The sequence below is a fragment of the Alexandromys fortis genome, unplaced genomic scaffold (genome assembly GCF_014885135.2).
Source record: "Alexandromys fortis isolate MF-2015 unplaced genomic scaffold, M_Fortis_MF-2015_v1.1 scaffold_94, whole genome shotgun sequence".
Classification (NCBI taxonomy): Eukaryota; Metazoa; Chordata; class Mammalia; order Rodentia; family Cricetidae; genus Alexandromys; species Alexandromys fortis.
This window is the reverse complement of record NW_026067979.1, coordinates 3,336,542-3,362,455: the sequence shown is the minus strand read 5'-3', so window position 1 is coordinate 3,362,455 and position 25,914 is coordinate 3,336,542. Positions and strand designations below refer to the sequence as shown.

Here is a 25,914-nt window from a genome sequence, read left to right as displayed (position 1 = left end):
GTTTATCAGGGCTAAGAAACACTCAGTCCATATAAGGATACCATTCAGTCCACATCAGGAGGCCATGTGCTCCCGGTGAAGCCTCAGGTCCAAATTTTACCGGGACCCCTGATCTTCCAAACTGATGAGCTGCTCAGAATACACTTAATTTTCAGGGTAAGAATAGTAGTAAAAATAGCAGGGTATGTGGGTGGCTCACGCCTTTAATTCCAGCACTCAGGAGGCAGAAGTAGGGGGATCTCTGTAAATTTGAGGCCAGCCTAGTCTACATAGTGAGTTCTGGGACAGCTAAGCCTCATAAATAAAATAGTAACAACAAACGAATACTAACAAACAAGATAGAAGAGCTCTAGTTAATTAGATGGGCATGTGGTTGGAACAAGGAGAAGACAAATACATAGTATCCATATTCCTAAGGGCGGGCATCACATCTTGAAGCAAAGAACCACAGGAGAGACATCTAGGAGGAAACTAGAGAGTTCTATTCCAGCACAGCAGCCAAACAGCCTGACCTTAGAGTCAGTTCTCATTGCAAAGGCCAAGGCAACAGTAGTAATGGAAGCCAAGCCCTGTGGCACATGCCTATTATCCCAGCACGTGAGGAACTGAGGCAAGAGGATCACAAGTTAGAGATCAGCCTGGGCTATGTGGGGAAGCCCTGTCTCAAAAGACAAACAAACAAACAGAAATCCAACCATCGATACCACAGGACATTTGGCAAGCGCACAGTGTGACATTGATTTACCTGGACCTACCTACTGGGTGCTTAAGCTCCCCTAAAGTGATGCAAAAACCAAACACAAGCCCAAGGACAAAGCCTTCCCAAGCCTAGCTCAAACTCCTTACAGCTGTGCTTGACGAGAGAACTCTAAGGAGCAAGCCTCCCACCTCCAGGGTTCTTCCGCTACCCCAAATCAATGTGACAAGTCATTACGCCTAAAGTTTATAGAGACATAGAAAGGATAAAGACTATAGGGTATATAAATCATATGTAATTATAAAAAATGTCTAGAGATAGCTATATAAAGATAAATCTATAAAGGATAAGCTGTAAGTAGTATACAAATTATATGTAGATACATAAAGATACACATATGAAAGGTAAATTATATAAAGTAAAGTATGTCTGAAGCAAAGATAAATTTATAAAAGATATAAAGTATACATTTAAAGTACCTGGATTAAATAATTTACAAAGACTCTATAGTTAAGTATATAAAGACAAGTGGAACGCGAGCCCCATCCTCATACTCCAGGAGGATCCATGGGAAGAGTAGCCAACACACACCATGCTTAGAAAGAATGCGGAAGAGAGCCTGGGGGCACAGGCTGGGCAACACGGGCTTGCTTTCAGAGTGGCTGAAGTGTAATTAATTGTGGGTAAAAATGATGATAACAGTGGGGAGAAGGGACTGGAAGGAGGGCCAGCCAAGGCTAGAAGTACTTGTAACTTGGGTGTTGAAGAAATTGGAGGCTATGAGAGGCGTCCCCTGATTAGGAAAAGCGCTTTCTGCCTATGAGATAATCAGCTGCCAGTGGGCAACATGGCTTCTGCCTTTACGGGTCTTATATCCTCAAGACTGAGGGGAGACATGCACCCAGTTCAAGGATATTTAGTTTATTTTTATTATGTGTATTTGTATGTGTGTATGTTCACATGAGTGAGTGCATGGGTGCTTGCATGTGTGTGTGCGCACATGAGTGTGCCCTCAGAGTCCCAAAGAAGGTGTTGGATACTTCCTGAACTGGAGTTACAGGCAAGATGTGAGCCTTCCCATGGAGGTTCTAGGTAACAAAAATGGACTCCGATCTTCTGCGAGAGTGGTATACACTCTTGACTACTAAGCCATCTATCTCTCTCTAACCCCACGGAAATATTTATTTACACTGTGATGGAGAAGTAACAGGAAAACGAGGACCTGAAGCATGAGGAAAGATTTCCTGGGACCAGCAAGTCACATGTGGATGTCCAAAGCCTCCATGGAGGTGAGAGAGGCAGGGCACGGGGACAACTAGGAATTTTCGGTGCAAAGAGTCTGAGGCCATCCAAATTGGCACAGTCCTCATCAGACAGGAAATTGAAAATAATCACCCTGACTAGCTACTCCAGAGGCAGTGGCTAAAGCAGGTCTGAGGAAAGTCCCTCACCTTCTGCAGGAAGGATACGGCTAGGGGGCAACAAGGCACGACAGGCAGACAGTTCATCAAGCAACGTCTTTTCCTGATCATTCCATGGGACAGGAGTAGGGCATAGAGGTCCCTGCTTCTAGAGTTGAGGGAGCATTCTCGAGCTGAAGTCTGTGAGTCCTGAGATTCATCCTCTCACTGACTTAGCCTCTGGTGTCCCCGTTCTATGTACACAAGTCATTCTGTTAGGAGGGTGGCTCCTGCTGTGTCCACATTCCCCAAGGAAGCTAACTTTAAAACTACTTCCTCCACTCAGTTGAAGGCATGCTCCAAAAACAAAACAAAACAAACAAAAAAACCCACTCAGTTATGTGAGTGTTCCTTCCTCCTGCCCCTCTACCCACTAGCTCTGCCTTCCCAAGGTTCCAGAATGTAAGTCTAACTCTGGGGAAAGCACAGGTGTCTCTCATATGGCATCAAGGTAGCCCCTTACTCTCTTCCTTCTATCCTCATCATCCACAGTCCAGCTTCAACAAGGAAGGCACAGGATGCTTCCGGGATGTAATGTGGATGGGATCCGCCCCTGCCCAAAGCCCTGCCATAGTTCTACTCCTCTCGAGGACAGCCTCAGATCTACCAGCTCGTCCCCACTCACCTCCACCCCCACTCACTCTGATGCCACCACCAAGGTCCTGCTTGGTTTGAGAAGCCTCTGGCATGTTGGTTTCTTGGGGGGCTGTGTAGCATCAGTCCCTGAACCCACTTTCCCCAGTGATCACAGGGGGCTCAGCCCCTCCCAGTCCTGTAATAAATAACACTTTTAAGGAACCCTATCTTGCTTATCCCTTCCATACACTCATTTTTTTTTGAAGTTATTTTTCCCACTCCCATCCCTGTGTATGTTTCAGGGGAGTTGGTGTGTGGATGTTTGATGGAGGAAGGTCATTGGCTAAGAAAGAAACTGCCTTGGTCCATTTGATAGGCCAGCCTTTAGGTGGGTGGAGTAAACAGAACAGAATGCTGGGAGGAAGAGGAAGTGAGCTCAGTGGCTTGTTTTCCAACTTATTTCTTGAGGCAAGGCTTCTCACTGAACCTGGGGCTCACTAATTCAGCTAGACTGACTGGCCAGTATGTCCCGGGGATCCTCCTGTCTCTGCCGCCATAGCACTGGGGTTATAGGGGTTCGATGCCATGGCTTCTGGGGCTCTAGCTGAGGCACTCATGGTTAAAACAATTTAGTACACCATCATTTCCCATCCTCTACCAAACTTCAAACGCCTTGGTGATCTGTCGCTGCCCAGCAGGGCATACACTTCTGGAGGTTAAGACTTTGTTTCTGTCTGTCCTTCAGATGCACACCCAGGCCAAGGACAGACTACACACACAACAACCTTCAGAACATTTGTCCACCGGCTGGAAGGTCACCTTATTAAGGGCTCCTCTAATGACCTGTGTAAAGTCACCAGTCCTGGCCTCTTTTCCAGCCCTTACGTTATTTCCCCCACAGTATCTATCATTAATATTTGGTTAATTTACCTCCTCTGGTATTGGGATTGGACCCTAGGCAAGTGCTCTACCCCTGAGCTATATCTCCCATTGTGAGATTCTGCTGTCTGTCCACATGAAATTGAGCATTAGCTGCTGCATCCAGAATGACTAGGAATGACTAAAGGGTGTGGGGGGGAAGAGGGAGGAAGGGAGTAGAAAGAGAAGGAGAAGGGAAAGAGAAAGAAGAAAAAAGGGAGGGAAAAATTCCTACTGTATATTAACAGGATTATAAGTGAGTGTCCCCAAAAGAGAAATACACACCCTTATCTGGTTGTCTATAGTAAGAGTCTGTCAGGCACGGAGCAATTGAGTAATCTTTTCAGCCCTGCCCCCTCCTATGTTGCTGTCACCAAACCGAAGGAGTAGACGGGTGCTGGAATGCCATCAGAGGAAGCGTGAGTCACTGGAAACCAGTTATTATTTGCACATCGCTTTCTTCTAGAGATTTCTGAGCAATAAGTAAAAGGGCTGAGCTTACTTTCCTGCATATTAAACCAGGCGAGTGTACGCTAAGGTTCAGTTCAGTCGAGAGAGGATACTGAACATCAGGGAAACAAAACCTCAGTTTGTAATCCCCAAGGTCTACCCAGGTACCCTTTCCCTCCAGGGTGGCGGGTGTGGCATGCCACCTACAGTTATGAAGGTGATGGTTTATTTCCATAGAGATCCCACCTCAATTCGCCAGTAACTTTCTCCTGGGGGCTTAATTAGTTTTCATATACCACAGGGCGAAGCTCTGCCATTCTTGAGCTGTTTTATTAATCTGCCTTAATTATCTTCTTTCTGTAGAAGGTAAAGCAAGCCAGGAGAAAGCCGACCGTGTGGCATGAGTCTCTGGGTTAGAGAGAGGCCGACTCCTGTTTTGGAGGGCTAGAACACTGGCCTCACACGCGCAAGGCCCTGGGACACCACCCCTGTAACTCAAAAAACAAGCAATTTTTCATAATGCAAAGTGTTGGAAGCTGTGAACCCCCAGATCCTGAATTTCTTGCAAACAACTTGTTTTCCTCTGCTCTGAGACAGCCTGCAGCTGCTCTGAGCACGAGACCCTCAGCAATTCCTGATGGCAGGGGAGTGATTTCTGGTGGGTTTGGCTGGGGCGTGGCTATCCCTATATAAGCTGCCCCTGAATACAATAAAGGGGGCATTCTTGGGGCATTCGGGCATCAAGGATGACCTGTGTCTCTCTGTCTGTTTCAATCTCCAGCCCCTTGCCTAGTTCACGAACTGTATGGTGGTGCATAGAGCACAGACGGGCATCATGCGCCACAGCAAAAGACCCTCTACCTTTTGTTTTTTGAGGTAGGGTCTTTCATGTAGCCTAGGTTGGCCTCAAACTCTCTATATAGCTAAGGGTGGCCTTGAACTCCTGATCCTTTTACAGAAGTTGCTCAAAAGTAGGGCACCTGGATGTCTCTGGCTAAAAGCAATGGGAAAACAGCTGGCTCTCCTGACTCCCCTCCAGCCCTGTTATGCTATGTGCTACCTGCTTTTTCTTTCCCCTGTGGAAGGTTTTTCAACTCTTCCCTCCATTCATCTCATGTAGTAATCTGAGAGCAGACTCCAATATGAGAAGCTACCCAGACTTCCGTCTGTTCTGTAGCTGCCAGACTCCAGAGAAGGACAAGCAACCACCGTAATCCACTCTCATTTCCTTGGGGAGCATATAGACACATTTATAGATACAAAGTCTGCCTTTAGATGTTTAACCAGTAGACACAGGATGGCTGCAAGCCTTGGGGAAAGGAGCTGGGTAGACAGGGTGGGAGGGATGACCAAAAGACATAATTTCACGTCCCACGAGCTTGTGCCTTCGAAGGGTGGACCACTGAATGCATTGCTTGTACTAAACAGTAGGCTAGATGAGGTGCCACAAACCTATAATTCTAGCGCACAAAAGGCTGAAATAGGAAGATAAATTGAGGCTAGCCTTGTCTGGAGAGTAAGAGATGATAGATAGATAGATAGATAGATAGATAGATAGATAGATAGATAGATAGATAGATAGATAGATAGATAGATAGATAGATAGATAGATAGAGTCAGACAGACAGGTCATAGATAAAACCTATGCAAACAAAACAAATAACACAAGATTAAAAACTGAAGGTCTGAAACTGTTTTTGTTGGAACCCTTGATCAGGAAATGGCAAGGGCCAGTTTTCTATCGCAGCTGAGAGTGATAATGGACATCTGAAGGCCTTCTGCCCAGACAAAGAACTCTGCAAAGGTAAGGAACCCTTTAGTTCCACTGTCAATCTTGGACCTGATGAAAGTTATTGCTACCTAACAAGATCCCCCTAAATGAGAAATTCGTATGTCAGTTTCAGGGACACAGGAGGCTGGGCATGGCCCAGGGTATAGTTAAGGTGCTGGCTGGGTGGCAGTCATGTGAAGTTTCAATCAAGGAGGATCCAATTACCAGCTTGCTCTCTGGGCTGCCGGCAGGATTCAGTTCCTCATGGACACCTGGCTAGAGGCCACTCCAGGTCTTTGCCACGTCATCTCTCCCATCTGGCAGATCCAATATGGCAACTGGCTTCTCTCAGACAAAAGAATGTCAGAGAATTCGAGAAAGGGGGATGACTCTCTTTCTATAACCTAGCTTCAAAGGAATGGCTAACCCATAAGAGAGACCTCTCAGGGACAAACTCCTATATCAGTGTCCCTTTCCTTATTTTTGGCTAAAAGGCTATTGTGCAAGCTAAGCATGGCCATACCACACATACATAACACACATGTACATGTGCTCCATGACTGAGCTAAAAGTTTTCTCTACTATATCCTTTAATTGGGCATCTTGGGAAAAAGGCCGAGCCCTATATGAACATGTGTCGGGTGCCTGAGTAAAATTCCTTGCTTTCTCTACTAAGGAAAGCATTGCTTTGGAAACACCCCTGTACTCTCTTGCGTACTCCAGGCAATAGCTATTTCTCTTCTCTTTGATGCCAAGCTGTGCGTATTGTGACTTTGTACTCATCCGGCTATAAATCGATTGTATTGGGTTACAGTGTGATCCCTCCACTCTGGCCAGAGTCTCTCCGTGAGCCTGGCTCATTAGGTCTAACCTCTATTCACTTCAAGATTACCCAGGAATACAAGAAGCCACAGACGCACAAGCCAGAAGATTCTTCATCGGAATCCAAATTTGGTCAAGGAGGCTTCAGGGAACAAGCCTGAGAGAGGTCTAGTAGTAAAACAAAACCCAGGGAAATTACAGAAGGATTCTCAGATGCTTTAGTGGGGCCCAAATATGGTCAAAAGAAGTCTGAGAAGGCTTTTCTGGAACAACTCGAAGAAGTCTAGCAGAGAAAAAAAAAACCACAGTGAAATCACGTCACCCAAACTGGTTTCCGGAGGGAGGGGCAGAGACTCATGGACCGCGAGATTGCTGAGAGTCAAAGTGAAATCTAGGCTGGATTGTGAAATCTGGAGTTAGCAGCAGCTAGGGCCCCGTGCTGACTTCTTAAATCTCAGCAATGTTAAACATGGTGTCACTATTTCCTGTTGTGGCAATTGATAATAAACCTCAATTTGTATAACGAAAGGAAATATTTATGTGCAATGTTAAACTCTTCCTGCTGAATCTATTACAAATATGGGCAAGAGAAGCCAAATAAAGCAACTAAATAAAACCCATGCTTATGGTTCTCATAACATAGCGATCATTATAAATCTTAAAGTTATGGCTGGAGAGATGGTTCAGTGGGTTAAAGGCACTCGCCAAGAAGCCCAATAAAGCTGAGTTCATCCCCGGGACCCACATGAAAGAAGAAAACATAATCCTAGGTGTCCTTCGGCTTCCACACACGTGTGTATTTGCTTACACCCCATCCATCCGCCATGCACACATGACATATAGGTAAATACAATTAAAAGATTTCACAAGTCTGTTTGTAAATGTAAATTTGTTTTGGTAGATATCAATAAGCACAGAGAAATTTTTTTAATGCTGAAGTTGGAAAGGCCAGACCAAAGATAATTTTAAATCTATTGTGCACTAGCGTAAGCCCTTGGAAAGGCTAAAATAGCTTCAACGTGCTAAAGTTCTTTAAAAAAAAAAAAAAATCATTAGAAAACGCGCAACTTTACAGTGACTGCAAGCGCAGCCAAAGGTTTTTATAGGACTGGCTGGGTTTGGCAAAGGGGCCGTGCGGCTGGCTCCCAGCTCCCCTCGGCACAGCTGTGAAGAATATCCTGCCGTCTGTTTACATATATCCATGCTCCGGGAATTGAACAATTAAAAGCTGTGATGGGCTTGCTTCCGCTGCAGAGCCGGTGGGAGAAGAAAGACTGTAGCTTCTGGGAAGAAGCAGGGAGGGGAAATCACAGTGACTTGGCAAAGGGGGATTCTGGAATTGGCCAGGTCTGCTCAAGGCTGGAGGGAGTCTGTTGCAACTTTGAGAAATAGGACTGCGTGGTCTTTACCGTCCACAGCTCTCAGACACTCTTAATTGTCTTTAGCCAGGAGGGATTATCCAGAAGACATAATATTGTACATAACATGAGAAATTTTTATCTAATTTCATCTAAATTTCATCTAAACAGATAGAAATAGTGGGTCCAGATTTCTTTCTCTATTTCATTTCCCAGCTACCCAGCCTGCTTTGCACTGTAAGGGACTAGGAAATGACTTCCAAGTGGTCAAGAGTCCAGTCTCAACAGCCACATCACTGATTTTACCTGATTCATGCTGATGACAACTTCCTTCTCTCGGTGATGCTTCTGACCCGCAGGGCTGTGGCCTGGCAGCTGCTGGCTGCCCAAAGGATAATTTGGGGTCAGACAGCTATTTACTGGTCATAAAATCAGGGCTGAAGACTGGAGAGTTTTGGCCGATTTGGTCGCTACTACAATATAGTTAAGAACATAGAACAGCGGCAGAGCAAAAGAGGAGAGAACACAGCTTGGGAGGGAGCTCCTTTCACTGACTGACTCAGTAGAGAATATAAGGAAATGACACTTGGGCCAAAAGCCTGGGAGAAGGAGCCATGCTGAGGACGAGGGCTTGGGGGAATAAAGCAACAATGAGAAAGTCCTGGTACAGGAAATGATCTGTCACGCTCAGAAAACTGAAGTTTCAGAGGATAAAGATGCAACTAGGAAGAGGGAAGGTATGAGAGCAGGCTGGGCAAGCCCAGGAGATGAGGGGGCTACCCTGTCCTAAATACTGAAAGGTTTTCATTTAGGTGTAGGAAAGTCCCAGGATCTAAGTAGTTGGGTTGGAGGGAGTGGCGTGAAATGTGTGTTTCAGTTAGGACGCTATGGCAACAACCCCAAGGAGGGGGGAGGCTGGCTTGAATGGAGCAGGTGACAGTGGACAAAGTGGTAATCGACTGGTGTCAAGGCCATTTGGACAGAGAAGCTGCAGAGGCCATTGGGCTGCAAAGGGAATTAGGGAGAGTTTAGAACAATTCAAGCCAAGACCAAGCCCAGGTTTCTGGCTTAAGCATCAGCTCAAGAGTCATTATCTTCCAACAACTGTCAGAGTTCAATTCTCCACAGCTCAGACTTGGAATGTCAGGGGGTGTGGTGGTTCATCATCAGTATCACCTTGATGAGGTTTAGAAGGACCGTGGAAACGCAGCTCTGGGCATGAATGCTCTGCTGTTTCCAGAAGATTTCACTGAGAAAGGAAGATCTGCCCTGGATACGGGATGTACCATTTCATGGGTGGGGGTTCAAGTACAAAAACAAGTGAGTACCAGCATCTCTCTCTGCTTCCTGGCTAGAGATGCAGTGTTACAGCTACCACACAGTACTGTGCCATGCTTCCCTGGCAAGACGATAAAATTATGAACAAAATGCCCCCTTCCTCTTTAAGTTGCCCCTTGACAGATTCAAAGGGGCCATGAACAAGAGCAAGAGGCATTGTAGGACTGCACCCTATGGGAGAATTTCTACCTGTGGGTCAGAATAAGAAAGAATTCTCAACCCAACAACCACTGTCATTTTGAATAGGATACTTCAGTGTCAGGGATGTGGCAGGAGGAGTCCACACTATGTGATGTTTATCAGGATCTCTGGTCTCTATCAATAGAGTCTAGCCACATTCCCTGAGTTGTGACGTCCTGAAGTATTCCTTGAGGGCAAACTGACTCAGATTAGGTTGGGGACGTGATACCAATAATCCTTGATAAACCTCAATCTAAAATGAATTCACAGCAGAACAATGATAAGTTACACAAATCACTCCAATGTTCTTATGGATAAGCTCTGAAGTTGATTGACTCAAATCAGATCAAACATAGAGCTTCACTTTGCCCCATCCCAGTTAGACTGGCCCCAAGAAAACTGTATGACCTTCAAACTCTCTGTCCTTTGTCTTCTGACAGTAAGACACTCAACGGTGTGGAGAGGAGAAGGCAACAAAGAATATTCCACTTTCGCCCCTGCTTGCAAATGTTTCATAGTTCAGAATTACAGAATGATCTAAGGATTTCCAAATACTATTTGTAAAGTCTATAACCCAGACCAAGATGTCCAAAGAATCCAATTTTCCGGAATAGGAGCTAACTTTAGAAAAGAGAGAAAGAAAGGGGGATGCTGCCAAGTTGTGGCATTTGCAAAGCACAGCAACTGGATTACAGGCTGTTCTGGGCCAACTAATGTGGGTGCTAAAAACTGAACTCGGGGTCCTCTGGAGGAGCACTACACCAGCCGCTGAGCTGTGTTCCCATCCCCTACTAAAGACATTTTAATAAGCAAATATTTTGCCGCCTCATGTCAGTTAAGTCACAATCACTGGCCTGAAGGTTTTGGATGAGCAGGACTCGGAGATCACATCCAGATACAGCAAGAACACATTTGTTAAAATCCCTCCCTTCTGTCTCCTTGAGCAGGTGAGTAACAGGAAAGATGTGCCTATAACATGTGTCAATGTGAGCAGCCTAATTTCTTTAAATTATTCACTCGAAGTCTTAACTTACATAAATTTTATGGGTTTTTGCCAGTGCTGTTTGGTTTGGGGGTTTTGTTTTGTTTCATTGAGACAGGGTCTCACTATGTAACCCTAGCTAATCTGATCCTTATTAAATATGGTCAGGCCGATCTCAAACTCACAGTAATCCTCCTGCCTCAGTCTCTAGAGTGCTGGTATCTTAAGCATGCACCACAATCAGTTTTTCTGTTCTGTGTCTTGTCACAATTTACAAAGAAGACAGAGAACAGGCCCAAGAGGGTCTTCTGGAAGAGGCTGTCCTTGAAAGAGGAGAAGGCAACAGTCAGGGTAAAGAATGTTCCAGTCAACCAGAACGTGACAAGACCCTGCTGGGTAGGAACTTAGTGCTACATCCTGGAATCTATGAGAAGCGAGCATAGAATTGGGATAAAGGGACATAGGTCTGGGAAACATGGATAGAGCAGGCTAAGCCAAATTATAAAGATCCTGATAGGAGCCATTTGGTAGATTTTTAAGTAGAGGTACAAGGCTTGATTTCTGTCTTTAACTGCTAAGTCAGAACTCACTGCTAAGAATGGGCAGGGATGAATACAAGACTGGAAGCAGAGAGGCCTGCTAGGATGTTACCTACCACAGGGTCAGAACTCCTGGAGGCTTGAACCAGGAAAGCAAGGGGGGGGTGAGAAGTGGAGGGTAGGAGCTGTCCCTTTTAAATAGACATTTGGTCTTGGTGACAAGTTGGATTTGAGGACCTCAAAGATGTTTCTGATGGCTGACTTCTGACTCAAAAGGCTCACAACAGAGAAATGGGTGTAAAAGATGGAGAATCTCACTTTGGGTCTTTGTTTGCTCTCCTGGGCCACAAGAACATGGCCAAGGTCACACTTTGGTGGAGCCACAACCTAAGCCTGGAGATACATCTTTGGAAAACATCAAGCCGGGCTTGAGCACTCAAAAGAGACACCAAGAAAGCCCAGGCAAGCAACACTCCTTGATAATGTGGCAATTCTTGACACTGCCATCAGTCTTGGACACTGGACTCATACTTGTGAAATATGCAACTAAGTTTTGAGCAAAGTGTGCGAAGAGAAGGACAAATTGGCAAGTTCTGCTTTATGGACAGAGATGATGGTTAGCCAAAGCTGGGCCCCTGGACATTCCTCAAAATAGTTCTCATCCACACAACCCTTCCTTCTCCACTGAATTCCCTTCTCCTGAAGCAAGGCCTACTGTTACTGCAGATTATAAACCCAACATCAACTCGTTTCATACTCCCTCGGTTTAAATATTTGCTTTGAGAGCCATACTAACCTCAAACTTGGGGCAATTCTCCTGCCTCTGCCTCTAGAGTGCTGGGATTACAGGTGTATACCACCTTAGTATTTTGTTTATATTTACTCTTCTCTCCCAGTCCCAGCAAGCCTGTGAGTTCCACAGCAAGGAACACCACACTTGCTTGGCTCATGAGCTGACACAGAGCTTGGAGTACAGGGTAGGGGTGGCCCAGGGGTGGGTTACTAGAAGGAATGGCTCCTCTTGTAGCACTGGTGCTCTTTGTTCAAGTGCTCATGGATCAACTTCTTGCCTGTGCTCATGTGCTCCATCCCCCTTTTTGAACACACTCCTTTCTCACCCTACCAAACTGGGACCGACCGTACAGTGGTGGTAAACAGAGCTCTGGCGCTCTAAACAAGACCAGATGTACATACTTCTGAGGAGTGCCTTCAGAATCTTTAAGCAGCCACCTCAGCACAGCGCATTGAGTATGCAGTATTTAGAAACTCATACTTCCTTCTGCAGCTCAGGCTTAGTCAAGGAAGTTATCTTCACCCCTTCCTCTTTCTCTACACACCTACCTACCTACACACATACACACACATACGTGCAAACACACACACTTATTTGTCTAGAAATCCTATGCTATTGACTTTCAATTTATCATGTTAAAACTTACATCTATATCCATATATCTACACCTCATTAATCCCCCCCCCTCCTGTGACATCTAATCATTATGGCTTCTATCACACCTTGCAGATGTAGCCTCTTGCCCGATCTCTCGGCTTAGGACCTCCCACCCTGGTCTGGTCCATAACCAGCAACCAGAGTGACCCAGACCAGATCCCACCCCTTCCATGAGTGACATCCTACACTGATCCCCTGTCTCATACAAGTCAGAGGCTAAGTCTTATAAAGCCTGGGAGGCCCTGCAAGGTCTTCCTCTAGCCCTCCCTCTATGCTCACCTCCACCTTTCTAGTTTGTTTTCTCATTTTTGTTCATTTTGATAGACTCCTGCTTATAGTGCTGACCAGTTTAAAAGCCCTATCTACTTGCCTCAGTCAAATGCAGGCATATTGGTGAGCGAGGAGTTACAGGCAGACATAGCTCCATCTGGTCGGTCTCTCTCTCTCTCTCTCTCTCTCTCTCTCTCTCTCTCTCTCTCTTTTTCTTTGCTCCCACAGTGCTGTCTTTTTTTTTTATCAGAGCAGCCAGATACTCACACTTTGAGCCTCTGCCCTGCACTCTACGGTCCCCCGCCTCCTGCCTCAGATACTCCATAGGTCCCCCTCTCCCCTCTGCACTCAAGTCTTTGCTCATGGGTCACCTTCTCAGGAAGGACACTTCACTTCATTGGAAACTTGTGCCCTTGATGACCCATTCTCTTGCTATGGCAAAGCACATCTCTTGGTGTGCACTATATAACCACCCTGTTTGTTATGTATACTTGTCTGTCGCCTCTTGAATTCGAGTTCCTAAAGGACATATTTCTCTGCGAATTCACTGACACATGCCAAGGCTTGGCACACAGACCTGTGGGGTGTTGGACTCACCCACTGATTCAGAGAGACCGCAATATGTGCTCTAAACTTTGATGTCCAAGAGGCTTCTCTGGGAGATGACACAGGAGACAAAAAGCTCCAGTTGCAAAACTTCCGCCACTAAAGCCAAAACTCAAGAAATGGGACTAATTCATCCCTAAAGCTTAGCCAAACTTGTCCTGTCTTAAATAACCTTGGTCTCAACGACCTTAAAGGTCCAAAGTGGTGGTCAGATAATCCCACACTGCCTTCTACAGTGTTCACATTTCCCTCTTTCTGAGAGGTCATTTGTTTGGTTTGGTTTTCTTGGGACAAGCTCCCACGTAGCCTAGGATAGGTAGCTGAAGCTGGCCTTGAACTTGATCTTCTTGCCTCCACCTCCCAAGTACTAGGATTACAGGCACACACCACACACAGATAAATCCACTCCCCATTTTCACTCCCACCCTTATGCTAAGGATCGAACCCAGGGTCTTTATTCTTTGTTGTTATTGTTTGTTTTGTTTTGTTTTGTTTTGTTTTTTGAGACAGGCTTTCTCTGTGTAACAGCCCTAGCTGTCCTGGAACTAGCTCTTGTAGACCAGGCTGGCTTTGAACTCACAGAGATCCACCCTACCTCTGCCTCCTGAGTGCTGGGATTAAAGACATGCACCACCACCAGTCTTGTGTGTGCTAGGCAAGTACTCTACCACTGAACAACATATGCATACCCTCCCCTTTTTAAAAGAAAGATTCTTGCTATGTAGTTCAGGTTGGCCTTAAACTTGTGATTCTCCTCCTCCCTCAGCTTCTCCAGTGCTGGGATAATGGGTGCTCTAGACCATGCCTGATCCATCTGAACATCTTCTTAAGGAAACACAACAGTTTGGTGACCCTGTCATACTTCACTACATAAATGATCCTTTGCCTTACAACTTTTATTAAAGGCTGCCCATTCTACCCAAAGTTAGAAAACAATCTGACACTTAAATATTCAATTAAAAGATTTTTTAAAAATTGAGTGATTTTTTTTGAGAATAATCTCTTATTTTTTTTTGCCTTACAACTTTTATTAAAGGCTGCCCATTCTACCCAAAGTTAGAAAACAATCTGACACTTAAATATTCAATTAAAAGATTTTTTAAAAATTGAGTGATTTTTTTAAAAAAATTGTTTCCATTGGTGAAGAAAGCAAAATGTCATCTCCAAAAGGCATTTGTGGTCTATAGAGACGACATAGTCATGGGGCCACAGATCCTGAGCTCGCACACCCAGGATGGCATAGAGTATAATCAACCACATCTCCACAGCAGGCCAGCTGGGTGACAACAGCAAATGACCTTCACTGAGAAAGAGCAGCAGAAGATTTTGGGGAGATGGCTGCTATCATGCATCTTTGATATTAGTCCTGGCACCCCGGACTTTCCTGGTGGAAACATGACACTAGATACTACATGTCCTCAGTCTTACTTATGAAGAAAAAAAAAGTTTTACCAAGCAAGCACGCCACACCCGACATGAACAAATAAGAACATAAACTAACCAATCCCCAGCAACATCATTCACAAGCTGGAGGAGGAGACAAGCCAAATACAATGGCTTTGTCAAGTGACTAGTTGGGTAGAGATGGATAATGGAATACTAATCCCCCTTATAGCAGAAGAAAATTCAGACACATGCCATGCCAAGGATGAACCCTGGAGCTACCATGCTGAGAAAAATAAGCCAGGGACAAAAGAATAAGTATGATTGTGCACAACATCAGATGCCATAGAGTAGTAGGGTTCATGGTGACAGAAAGAGGAATAGAGACAGGGGCTCAGGGATAGGGAGACATGGAAAGAGCTGTGTGAGACACTGAATGACTTTATGGTGCTTGTTACACAATAATAAGATGCACTTAGTGCTACTGAACTACACTCCGAATGTGACTAACATGGCCAGATTTGATATTTTGTACATTTAACCATTTGCTAAATTGTCCATGGAATCAGATTTTGTACTATGGAGATCACTCTCATCCCAGAATCATCCTGCTACCCAAAGCAGGGCAGGATTTCACCTAATCACATCTCCGCAGCCTGCCCCGCTGCCCTGCCACACATATAATGTCCATGTAGAGTCACAAGTTCTAGAAGTTTGTTGTCAGCTGCTAGTTCAAGCCTTAGAAGACTCATACGCTCAATGCAAAGACAAGACCAGTGTTTCCCAACCGGAAGTGAAGAACACCTATGCCATCTCACTTGCCTGTGCCAAGTCACATGGGCATGCTTACTATCCACTTTCTCATGGAGATGGAGCACAGAGACCTTAGCTCACTGTGTCCCAAGCAGGTAAAATAAGAATATGTGTATATCACACCACATTTTATAAAATTAATCATGTATTCCTCTCATGGGCACATGTCCGATGAACAAGATAGACTACCAGGCAGCGTGTGAGGACAATATTTGGTGTCAAAGAATCTGTTTGGGGTTTTCTAGCTCAACCCAGTTTGGGTGAAGATTAGAAAACTGATTTCAAACACAGCCTACCCTAAATCAAACAAACCTCAACTCTGGTGGAACAAAAGCCACTCAGCAAAGAAACAAAGCCATAAAACAACAGTCGTGTAAATAGAGAGCCAGGCTACCAGGCAAAGGTCAGGCTCCACACACACACGCACAGCCTGTTAGTAGGGAGCAACAGCCTTCACTCCCTGAAAGGTATTCAGTGTGATCATCCCCAAGGAGTCCAGTCCTTTGTCCAGCGTGACACCTCTGATATCATGGCCAGCCCCATCTCTCACACCTGAAAGTCTAGACTTGGAGACTGATGATAAACCATGCCCACAGAGATGGAAGAATCCCCAACTCAGCCATCCAGACCTCAAACCTAAGATCACCTCATGTAGAGACAGCATCCAGAGCAGTAGAGAGAAGCTGGTCAACTCTTTTTTGGATTTATCGATTTGTTTATTTCTTATTTTCTTTGTTTTTAACTTGTTTTTTTGAGACAGGGCTTGGTTGTGCAGAGCCGGCTGTCCTAGAACTCATTGTTTTTATTTGTGTGTGTGTACATCTGCCTGTTTGTGCACTGTGTGCATGCAGTACCCTTGGCGGCCAGAAGGGAGCATCGGACCACCTGAGTGAGGTTACAGAGGGTTGTGATCCACCAAGCCCGTGCTGTGAACCACACTTGGGTCCTCTGCAAGTACAGCAAGTGCTCTTAGCTGTCAATCCATCTCTCCAGCTCCTAAACAGAAATCTTATCAAAGAAGAAAACCAACTCAGACCCTTAATAAACTCGACAACCTTCCCTAAAACAGGGAGGTCAACTATTGGCCTAATTGAAGGGAATGAATGAATGAGGTTGCTTCAAGTTTCACTGGTATGTACCCAGGCTCCACAAACCATGAGGCTCACATACTACTCAGTATGAACCTGGGAGGGAAGAGGAGGAAGGAGATGAATGATGCCGAAACTCAAGGGGTAAAGAAGGCACTGTAGTGTTCTGAGTATCCCATGAGCCTCTATTGGGCAGGAGGCGGGTAGCACCCAGTTGAGGGCATCCTGAGTCCCTGGGGCTGTGACAGACTGAACTCATCCTCCTGAAAGGTGAGAGGTCAGATTAGCTCCCTAGTCACCGAAGCACTTCAGAACAATGACAAGGATTTGAAGCTTAGAAACTTTCTTCCCATGCCCAGGTGCAAATGTGCACCTGTGTTTGCTAAACAAATGCTAACATATAAGATGAATCCCCTGTTCCCCACAGCCCAGGGGAAAGGCACTGCACACGGAGCACCAGGGCCAACACAGCCGCACCAATGACCACCCTTTAGTAAGCTCTGCGTACTCGCCTTTCCCAAGCGCTTCATTTGAAAACTCATTCCATCACTCCATTTCCAGGTGGAGAGGCGACTGTGCACTCCCTAGGTTAGATAACTGGAGAGCAATGGAGCAGGTGTAGGCACCAACCTGGGGCAGAGGAGGTAGAAGCCAGCACCTCTGCCTTGCCACTGCTTCTGGACTCTCTGTTCACTGGGACCAGTTATCAAAACAGGCCCCACTGTGGGCAGATAATTTATTTAAAAGGGGCAGTTCGCTCAGAAGTATCGGGAGGCTTACTACTCTGTGCCTACGTATGAACGGATAAGTCTCCTGGTTTATAAGAATAAAAGTGAGAAAGAAGGTGTATATGCCACAATCACATATATTCACATATGCATTTTTTTCTATAACCATCCTCCATGAAACTAGGTCCTTATTGACATGGAGAGCTACAGAAACGCTTAGATTTGGCATTGCTTTTGCATGGGCACTGGGATGGGATTCAGGAATAACACAAGCGGGAGGATGAGAAAGATGAGCCGTGTGTGTGTGAGTGTGTGTGTTAATTCAGCCTCTTTGGACGCAAGTTAATTGTTACACTAAAAAAAAAAACTATCAACAAATGCTGGATCTGATAGAATGACATAAAAATGGCAAAAAAAAAAAATCCTCACATGATACCCAAAGACACCCCACCCCCTGCAAAGAAAAATTCCTCTGGGAGATAAACCTAGAAGCAGACATAGAACTAAAAGTAAGTTCTTAAACTTTAAAGGCCCTCTTGGTAGAAGCCCATATGAGGAATGGACCCAGCAAAACTTGTACTTGCCCCTAAAGAGTCAGTTCCTCTGTATCCAAAGGTCCAAAGGTTTCTTTTACAAACTAAAACGAAAGAGCAAAGCCAACGGTAGAATTAAAAGCTCGCTAGAGTTATAAAGATCGCCTGTGGACCATGAATATGGCTTCTGAAAAACTAGCACAGAATTTAGTAGTAAGATAATAAAATGTTAACATACTAATGTGCCTGTTAACATGTTCAGACTCCAGTACCAAGCAGTAATCATGGGGAAGTACCAAAGACTCAGGCTGGCTTTTTAGAGCCATGTCAAAAGCTGGGAGGGAAGTTCAATGGTTACTCAGTGGCTAGCTTATACCCAGCGCAGCAAAAATTAGGATTTACATAATAAAATAAGCCAGGTGTGGTCCCAGTCTCAGCACTAGGGAAGGCAAGCATCAGGAATTCAAGGTCATTGTCAGCTCCTTATCAAGCTTGAGGTCAAAAAAAAAAAAAAAAAAAAAAAAAAAAAAAAAAAAAAGAAAAACNAAAAAAAAAAAAAAAAAAAAAAAAAAAAAAAAAAAAAAGGAGACCCGTCTGGAGATAACCACGATAATCAAGACAGATAATGAAAAATAAGAACATTCTTCCAAGAAAGAAAATAAAGCAGCATTCAAACATCTACCATTTGTAAAGGACACACACACCCTCTTCCTTCTTGCCAACCCTCCCCACCCCAAATAATGTTTATCTTTTTCACCCTAAACAGACTGTTTGTTACTAGTGAGATATCTGCTGGACTCTAAAACCAAGCATTTCCTACTACTCCTTGCTTTAAAGTGTGTGTGGGGGTGTTGGGGGGTGTTAGGGGGTGGGGGATAGGAATGGGGTGGGACAGAGGAGGCGCTCAGCAGCCCAGGTGAGGCTTTCCCTCAGCTCCAAGATCCCAACACCTGAAGTGAGGCTGAACGTGGAGCTGGCCCTGAACTTGGTTTACTTCCCAGTTAAGACTTGTTTTTACTAAATCATTTGCTCCCGGAAATCACTGTTTTAAATCACCATCTTAAACAGAAAAAGAAAATCCCCTGAAGTCCCCTGCTAGGAAGAGATAACCAGTAAACTTGGGCGCGAATTGCCCTTAAAATAAATAACTAGGAGAGTTTGAAGGTGGCTAACGCGGAGCTGACGCGTGCTGGATGTGTTGGTTGGTATCAAGTAAGCCACACGGGTCCTTTGGCCTCTCTTTGGTGCCCAACACAAAGAACCGGTGAAAATTATCCCAGTGCGGTCCTTAGAAGACGATAAACGAACACGGCGCTTACGGACTCTCACTGAAAAGAACAACGAAATCTCTACCTAAAGAAAACCATTAGCAGCTTCAGAGGAGTAATTGGAGGCAGGTGTGACTGCTCCCTTGAAATTAATCAGCTAATAACCATTCATCATCCTTCGCAGTGTCTATGCATTTATAATCGGGTTTAATAAGGTCTTAACAAAAGATGGAGGAATGAACGGCACTTTAACCTAACACAAGGGTTCTCTTAGACGATGAAAACCAGAGCTTTGACCTCATGTATCCTTTGGTTTTCCTCTTTGGAAACGGACCTCTCTTTACTATCCATGGGTAATAAATATATACAGCCTTTATAGCTTTTCTTCCTCGAGGCAGTTAGCCTTCCCCTGTGGCCAAGGAGTGCCTGGTGTCTTCACGTACTTCACTCGTGTTATCTGGTTTAATGTTCTAGGGGTTAAGGGGAAGAATTTCTAAAGCAATACGTCTTTTTAAAAGGGGTGGGGGAGCGAATCTTTCCTTGGCTCTAACAGAGTGGGCGATTCGCGGAGCACGGGGGACTCCACAGAGCTAATAACCCCCAGAGAAGAGCTAGAAGAATGCCTAAAGCACCGAGGGCAGGCCAAGGGGACCAGGGAGCTTGCTGGGTCTCATATGGAGCCTTTCGCTGTCTTGTGCCAATTCCTCGCCGCTGGTGCTCTTTCCCACAGCGGTCTAGAGATCTACATTCAAAGCCTCCCGGGGCAGAGACGTACACGCCTACAACTCTCTTGGAGGAGCTGGCCAGACATTTCTTTCTCTTCGGGCTGAGAGAGTTAGCCAAGAAATGATTTAAAGCCCCGGCCCTGTTCCATGCCTCATCTCCCGCCGCCTGACGCGTTTTCCTTCAACAGGCGCCGAGAAGTGACAGCTCCAGGCATCAACCCGAGGATTAAGGACAGCCAGCCGGCGGAGATGCGTCGGAGTTAATGGGCACGACCCCACAGTCACCCGGAAAACTATTTGTTTTCTCTATTACTCCCCCACTCTTTCACTGATGCGCACTGAAGGAGCTTGGGAGGCAATGAGTCTCATCCCCTTCATCCTTTCCAGCAGGTGCGCCGCGGCCAGAAACACTCCTCCCTAAGGTCATTTTCGGGCGCACTGGATCGCCTTTGCCCCAAAGTCGATCAGTGGAAGATTCCCAGAAGGGCGGTGGTCCTCTCATGACAGACAGAGACACTTTTCAAAGATCCCCAATCCTTTCTTGGCTGAACTCTGGGATCTTAACTCCCGACATGTGTGTAGCAAACCAATGAAAAATATAACAAAATACCCAAACAGCTCCCGGGAGATTCCTCCCCCGAACAGGTGAAAACCCTAAAGAACTGGGAATGTCGCTCAGCTTGTCCTTTGCCAACCGTGGACCGCGGCGGGGGCTGAAACTTCCGGTACCACCACCCCAGCCCCCCCAAATACCACTTGTCCGGGCTCGGGAGCCTGGGGGCTCGGACAGCTGCTGCCACCGCATCGCGGATGCGTGAAATCCACTAACCCGTGAATCACCGAAGAAGTCAGGGGACCCTGCCGGGCTGATTGGATCCCAGAGGTCGGGGAACACCGACGCTTTGCCCCTCTTACCTAGTGCTCACTGGGCCCCAGCTGGGGCATCCGCCGGGTGCGCGCCGCTCCAAGGCTTGTGCGCACCTGGCCGCCTCCCGCCCGGCCCCAGCGCTGCGGCTGCGCTAGCGCTGCATGGCACACAGGGGCTGGCCGGGGGCCCCGGGAAGCCTGTCCAGTTGGCCGCGACTCCTCCGGCTCTCGTGGCTCGCCAAGGGCTCCCCGCCTTCCCCCGCCCCGCGTCAGTGCGCCCTTCCTCGGCGGCCGCCCTTTTCCCTTCGCTCTGTCGGACCGGACTAACTGGTTTCTCTGCTCCAGGGAGGAGCTTCTCGCCTCCCCCTAGCAGCGGCCGTGGCGGCGCGCGGCTTGGGGACCAAGCTGGAGCTAGGGCCGGGGGCGGGTCCCGCCGTCTGCCCTCCCTCGATCCCTCCCTCGGGCGGAGAGGTGTTGGGCTGCCAGGCCTGGGGCTGGTTTACGCAGCCTTGCTCTAGTGCGAGGTCCTAGCGTCCCAGAGGCAGGTGGCCACCCCTGACCGTGACCATCTTAAGCCTATCCTGTGATCCTGGCTCTCAGGGCACTTCTGCTCCCTGCTTCACAGCCGCGCGCCCCCACGAGCTTCGCGTCACTTTCCCATCCACTGTGGGCTTGGCTGCAGGCCGGGGTCGGTGACCGTGCCAGCCCGGAAAGCTGGCGGGGTTACTGAGAGCCGGGGACCTGAACTCATTCGGTAAGAGGAGCCGCGCTCGCTCCCGGCCAAGTCACGTCTAGGGATCAGTCACCGACGGCGGTGGAACAGAGGGCGCTAAGTCTCCTAAGACTTCGAGAAACTGTAATTGCAGCCAGCTCACATTCTGCTGAGTTGTGGCGCGTGTTTAGGACCTTGGGACCAGAACAAACGATGGTGTAACAGGATAACAGTGTTATGGTTGCAAGATTCAGACCCGCATGTGCAGCGTTGCTGGCGGCTGTTTGGAGTATGAATCGCACCTCCCATGCAGCATGAGAGGTGCTGTTTCTACAGCTGCATCCCTAAGGCTCTCAGAGCTTACCCAACTACCAACAAGTCGTTGGGGTCAGAAGGGAGGCAGGCAAAGGTCTCCAGGAGTATTTAAAAGGTAGCTGTTAACTGTTAGCGCTCAGCACTTCCCTCTCATCCCTATATCTTAACAATGCACCTCATAAAACCACCTTGCAATTTCTCTTGTCAAATAATTCTGTAACATAGGAACAATAAATCTGTTGTCCTCTTTTTAAAATTGTTGCTGCCTTTTAATCCACGGCTGTCCAAATCCGCAACTGCAACTCCACCACTATCAGCAGCGGCTGAGGAATTCTGTTCCCTCGGGCACCAATTCTTTCAAAGCTGAGAAGGGAACTTAACTGTCCCTCTAAAGAACTCAAGATTCAAGGGTTGAGGTGAAATTCTGCTCCCCAGAGAGGCTGAATAGCAAGTAGTTCACCTCTTCTCTCATCTCTCCAAAGACCCCAATGCGCTGCTCCTGGCTCCTCCAGACCACTTCCTGTCAACTAGTTGCTGTCTCAGTCTCCTGACCACAGGCGAATTTTATTTAATCAAACACATCTTTGCATCATTAAACAAATGTCCCACAGCATAAACAAATGTAATCCACCTTAAAATAATATTCTACAACATTTACCCCTTCTCATCTAAACAAAAAAAAATCTTATTGTGTACAGTCTTACTATGTTTAACGTACATAATACGATAAGAACAATTATCAAGTAAAGATTGCAGTCACAATATAATGAATTCCAGTTCATTTGTGTCTGGCAAATTAAAAGAAAATACTCCATTATCTATCCTATCTTATTGAATCTAGTCTTATACCTATTTTACTCTCTATCATAACTAAGGAAAACTGCAACTATATCTAGTCTTTAACTCCATCAAAGACCCCAGAAGGATAATATTATTTGAGTAAACAAAAAGTGCATTGCAAACAACTTCCAAAAGTCTAGAAATGACAGAGATATCTGACTGCCTGGACAGTCACCCAAAGGTCTTTCTGCAACCTTGGGGCATCCATCTTCAACCCACAGACCTAGAGTATCAAGCAGACTTCTCAGTGAAGCAGGAAATTTGAAGGACTGCCCAGCCTTGTATTGTCAAAGTTTTTTAGTCACTTTTCTCTGTGAACTTAGACTATTTGACAGACTCTTCTGTACAGCAGGAATTTTGAAAGACTTCCCTGCCTTGTTTTTGGCAAAATTCATCAGTTTTTTTTTTCCTGTGTGTCCTGCATGTCCAGTTTACACAGCACATTGTCATCAGTAAAAGGCCAAAAACAATTTCTTTGCTCAGTGGCTAACCTTGCCACAATGAAAGAAACTTCATAAGGAGTTTCTTCAATGCCCATCATCTTCTCTGAAGCAAGTTGATATTGCCAGGAGACAAAACCGTGCCCCTACCCTATTTTGTTGAGTTTTTCCTTTTGACGTGTTCAATCACCACCTCAGTTGCAGTTGATGAACTATCACTTCTCCTGAGCAAGAGGTCTCTCCTGTTTGAATTGAATCTTTATTAATTTTGATGGTATCCATAGCCTTTTCTTCTCCTGTTGAAATAAAAGCAAAACTCTTTCCCCAATGTAGTACATATCCTGGTTTCCATTCTGAGGTCAACACATCTTTAAAGTACGTGGGCTGATTTAATTCAGTTTTTTTTTTTTTTTTACTTTCCAGTGTCTCAGTGCAACAGTTGTTCCTTTCTCATTAGCATTTAGAAAAAGTAAAGTTAACAAATCATTATGCAGTCTATCTCTTGGGGGTCTTTGTTGCTCCCTTCTGTTTATTTAGCATTTCCTTTAAAGTTTGACAAGATCTTTCTATAACTGCTTGTCCTGTAGGGTTGTGTGGTATACTTTTAATATGCTTTATGTTATAATATGCAAAACGCTGTGTCATTTTAATAGATACATATGCTGGATCATTGTCAATCTTAATTTCTACACATATCCCTATAATGGCCATAGCTTCTAATAGATGTGTAATTACAGAATCAGCATTTTCAGAATTCAAAGCAGTCACCCTTTAAAATCCTGAGTATGTATCTATGGTATGATGTACGCATTTTAATTTTCCAAATCCTGAAAAATGAAACACAGACATTCACCAAATTTTATTTGAGTAAGCTCTTGGATCACTCCCTGCAGGTAGTGGAGTTTGGTTATACCAGGAGCAAGTAGGACATTTTCTTATCATTTCTTTTATTCATTGTCAAGTGATGGAAAAATACTTTTATAAACCCTTGCTATTGTCATGCTGTTTTTATGAAACTCTGAGGCATTCAGCACATTTCCCATTAATAACTGATCAATTTCACCATTAGCTTGTTCTAGAGGGCCTGGCACACCCTCTATGTATATACATATATATGGGATGATTCCTATTCCTGACTATTTCCTGTAATTGCATAAATAATGAAGTTAATTCTCACTTATCAGGAATAAGTTCAACAGTTTCAATATGCAAGATAACTCTTTCTGTATATTGAGAATAAGTAATTATATTAAGAGCTTCTGAAAAAATTAACAATACCTTGAGAATAGCATATAATTCTGATTTCTGAACTGAATCATAGGGCTTTGAGCCACTTTACTTATTTTTTCTGACTTATAACCTACCTTTCCTCATTTATTTAATCAGTAGAGAATATAGGGGTTCCAGAAATTAGAATACCTTTTACTAGATGAGGTAAAAAATCCAATAGTCTTTTTTATAAACTGAAATCTCTTGCTTTTTTGGATATTTGTTACTTATCTTTCCCCCAAAATTATTTCAAGCTCTTTGTCAATTTTTCATTTACTGCCCATAATGAAGCAATTTCAGCATTAGTAAAAGATACTACAGTTTCTGCTGGATCCATTCCTGTCAACTGATGAAGTATTAAGCTTCCTTTTAGAAACAACTCAGAAATGTTTTCCATGTATGTCTGCATTTTTTTTTTTTACTTTGCTTGTGTGGTAAAAATATACACTCTAAGATACTATCTTCCCTCTGCATTGAAATCCCTGTAGGGGAATGCATAGAGGGTAAAAAACCAGAAAGCAACCAAGCTCCAGATACAAACGATCCACATGGACACCCTGTAATTTCTTTTCCACCGAAGCCAATTCTCTCTCAGCTTCAGCTGATAGTTTTCTTGGACTAGTTAAGTCCTTGTTACTTTCTAAAGTTTGAAACAAGTTACTCAGTTCTTGAGTTGTTGCTCCAATAGTGAGCTGCAGAAAGAAAATGTTTCCTGACAGTTTTTGAAAGTCATTAATAGTCTGCAATTGATCTCTTTTGATTTGTACCTTTTGAGGTTGAATTTTTTGTAAACCTATTTTATATTTAAATCAACAGAATCTCTCCTTTGTATTTTTTTTTTCAGGAGCAATTTGTAATCCCCAGCAAGGCAAAATTTTCTTTACTTCTTCAAACATTTTCTCTAAAGTATCTATATTTGAATTAGGCAATATGTCATTCATAAAATGATAAATTATAGGTTGAAGAAACTGTACATGAATTATTTCCAACTGCTGTCATACAAAATATTGGCACGTAGTGGAGCTGTTCAATATTCCTTGTGGAAGAATCTTTATTTATATCTTTTAACAGGCTGAGAATTATTGTAAGTAGACACTGTGAAGGCAAATTTTTCTCTATCTTGTTGTTGTAATGGTATAATAAAAAAGCAGTCATTCAAATCAATCACTATAATATGCCATCCCTTACGTAATAAAGAAGTCAGGGAATTCCAGACTGTAAAGAGTCCATTGGTTGAATCATCTTACTTACTGCTCTTTGATCTGTTACCATCTTCCATTTTCCAGATTTATTTTTAATAACAAATACGGGAGAATTCCAAGGACTGGTTGATTCTTCAATATGTTGAGCATTTAACTGCTTCTTTACTAGCTGTTCTAAGGCCTGCAATTTTACTGTTGTCAAAGGCCATTGTTCCATCTGAGCAGGTTTGTCAGTCAACCCTTTTTTAAAAAATTTATTTATTTATTAAAGATTTCTGTCTCTTCCCAGCTGCCGCCTCCCATTTCCCTCCCCC

General features: G+C 44.8%; 1 protein-coding gene across 1 annotated transcript in view; it reads right to left on the bottom strand.

Moving 5' to 3' along the window:
* Atp8b1 (ATPase phospholipid transporting 8B1) overlaps window positions 1–21,218 on the bottom strand; it is a 115,007-nt gene extending 93,789 nt beyond the window's left edge. Inside the window, exon 1 of the mRNA XM_050157968.1 lies at window positions 20,871–21,218. The gene's annotated coding sequence lies outside the window, so the exon portion shown is untranslated. The remainder of the gene's footprint in view (window positions 1–20,870) is intronic.
* Window positions 21,219–25,914: the final 4,696 nt, after the last annotated feature.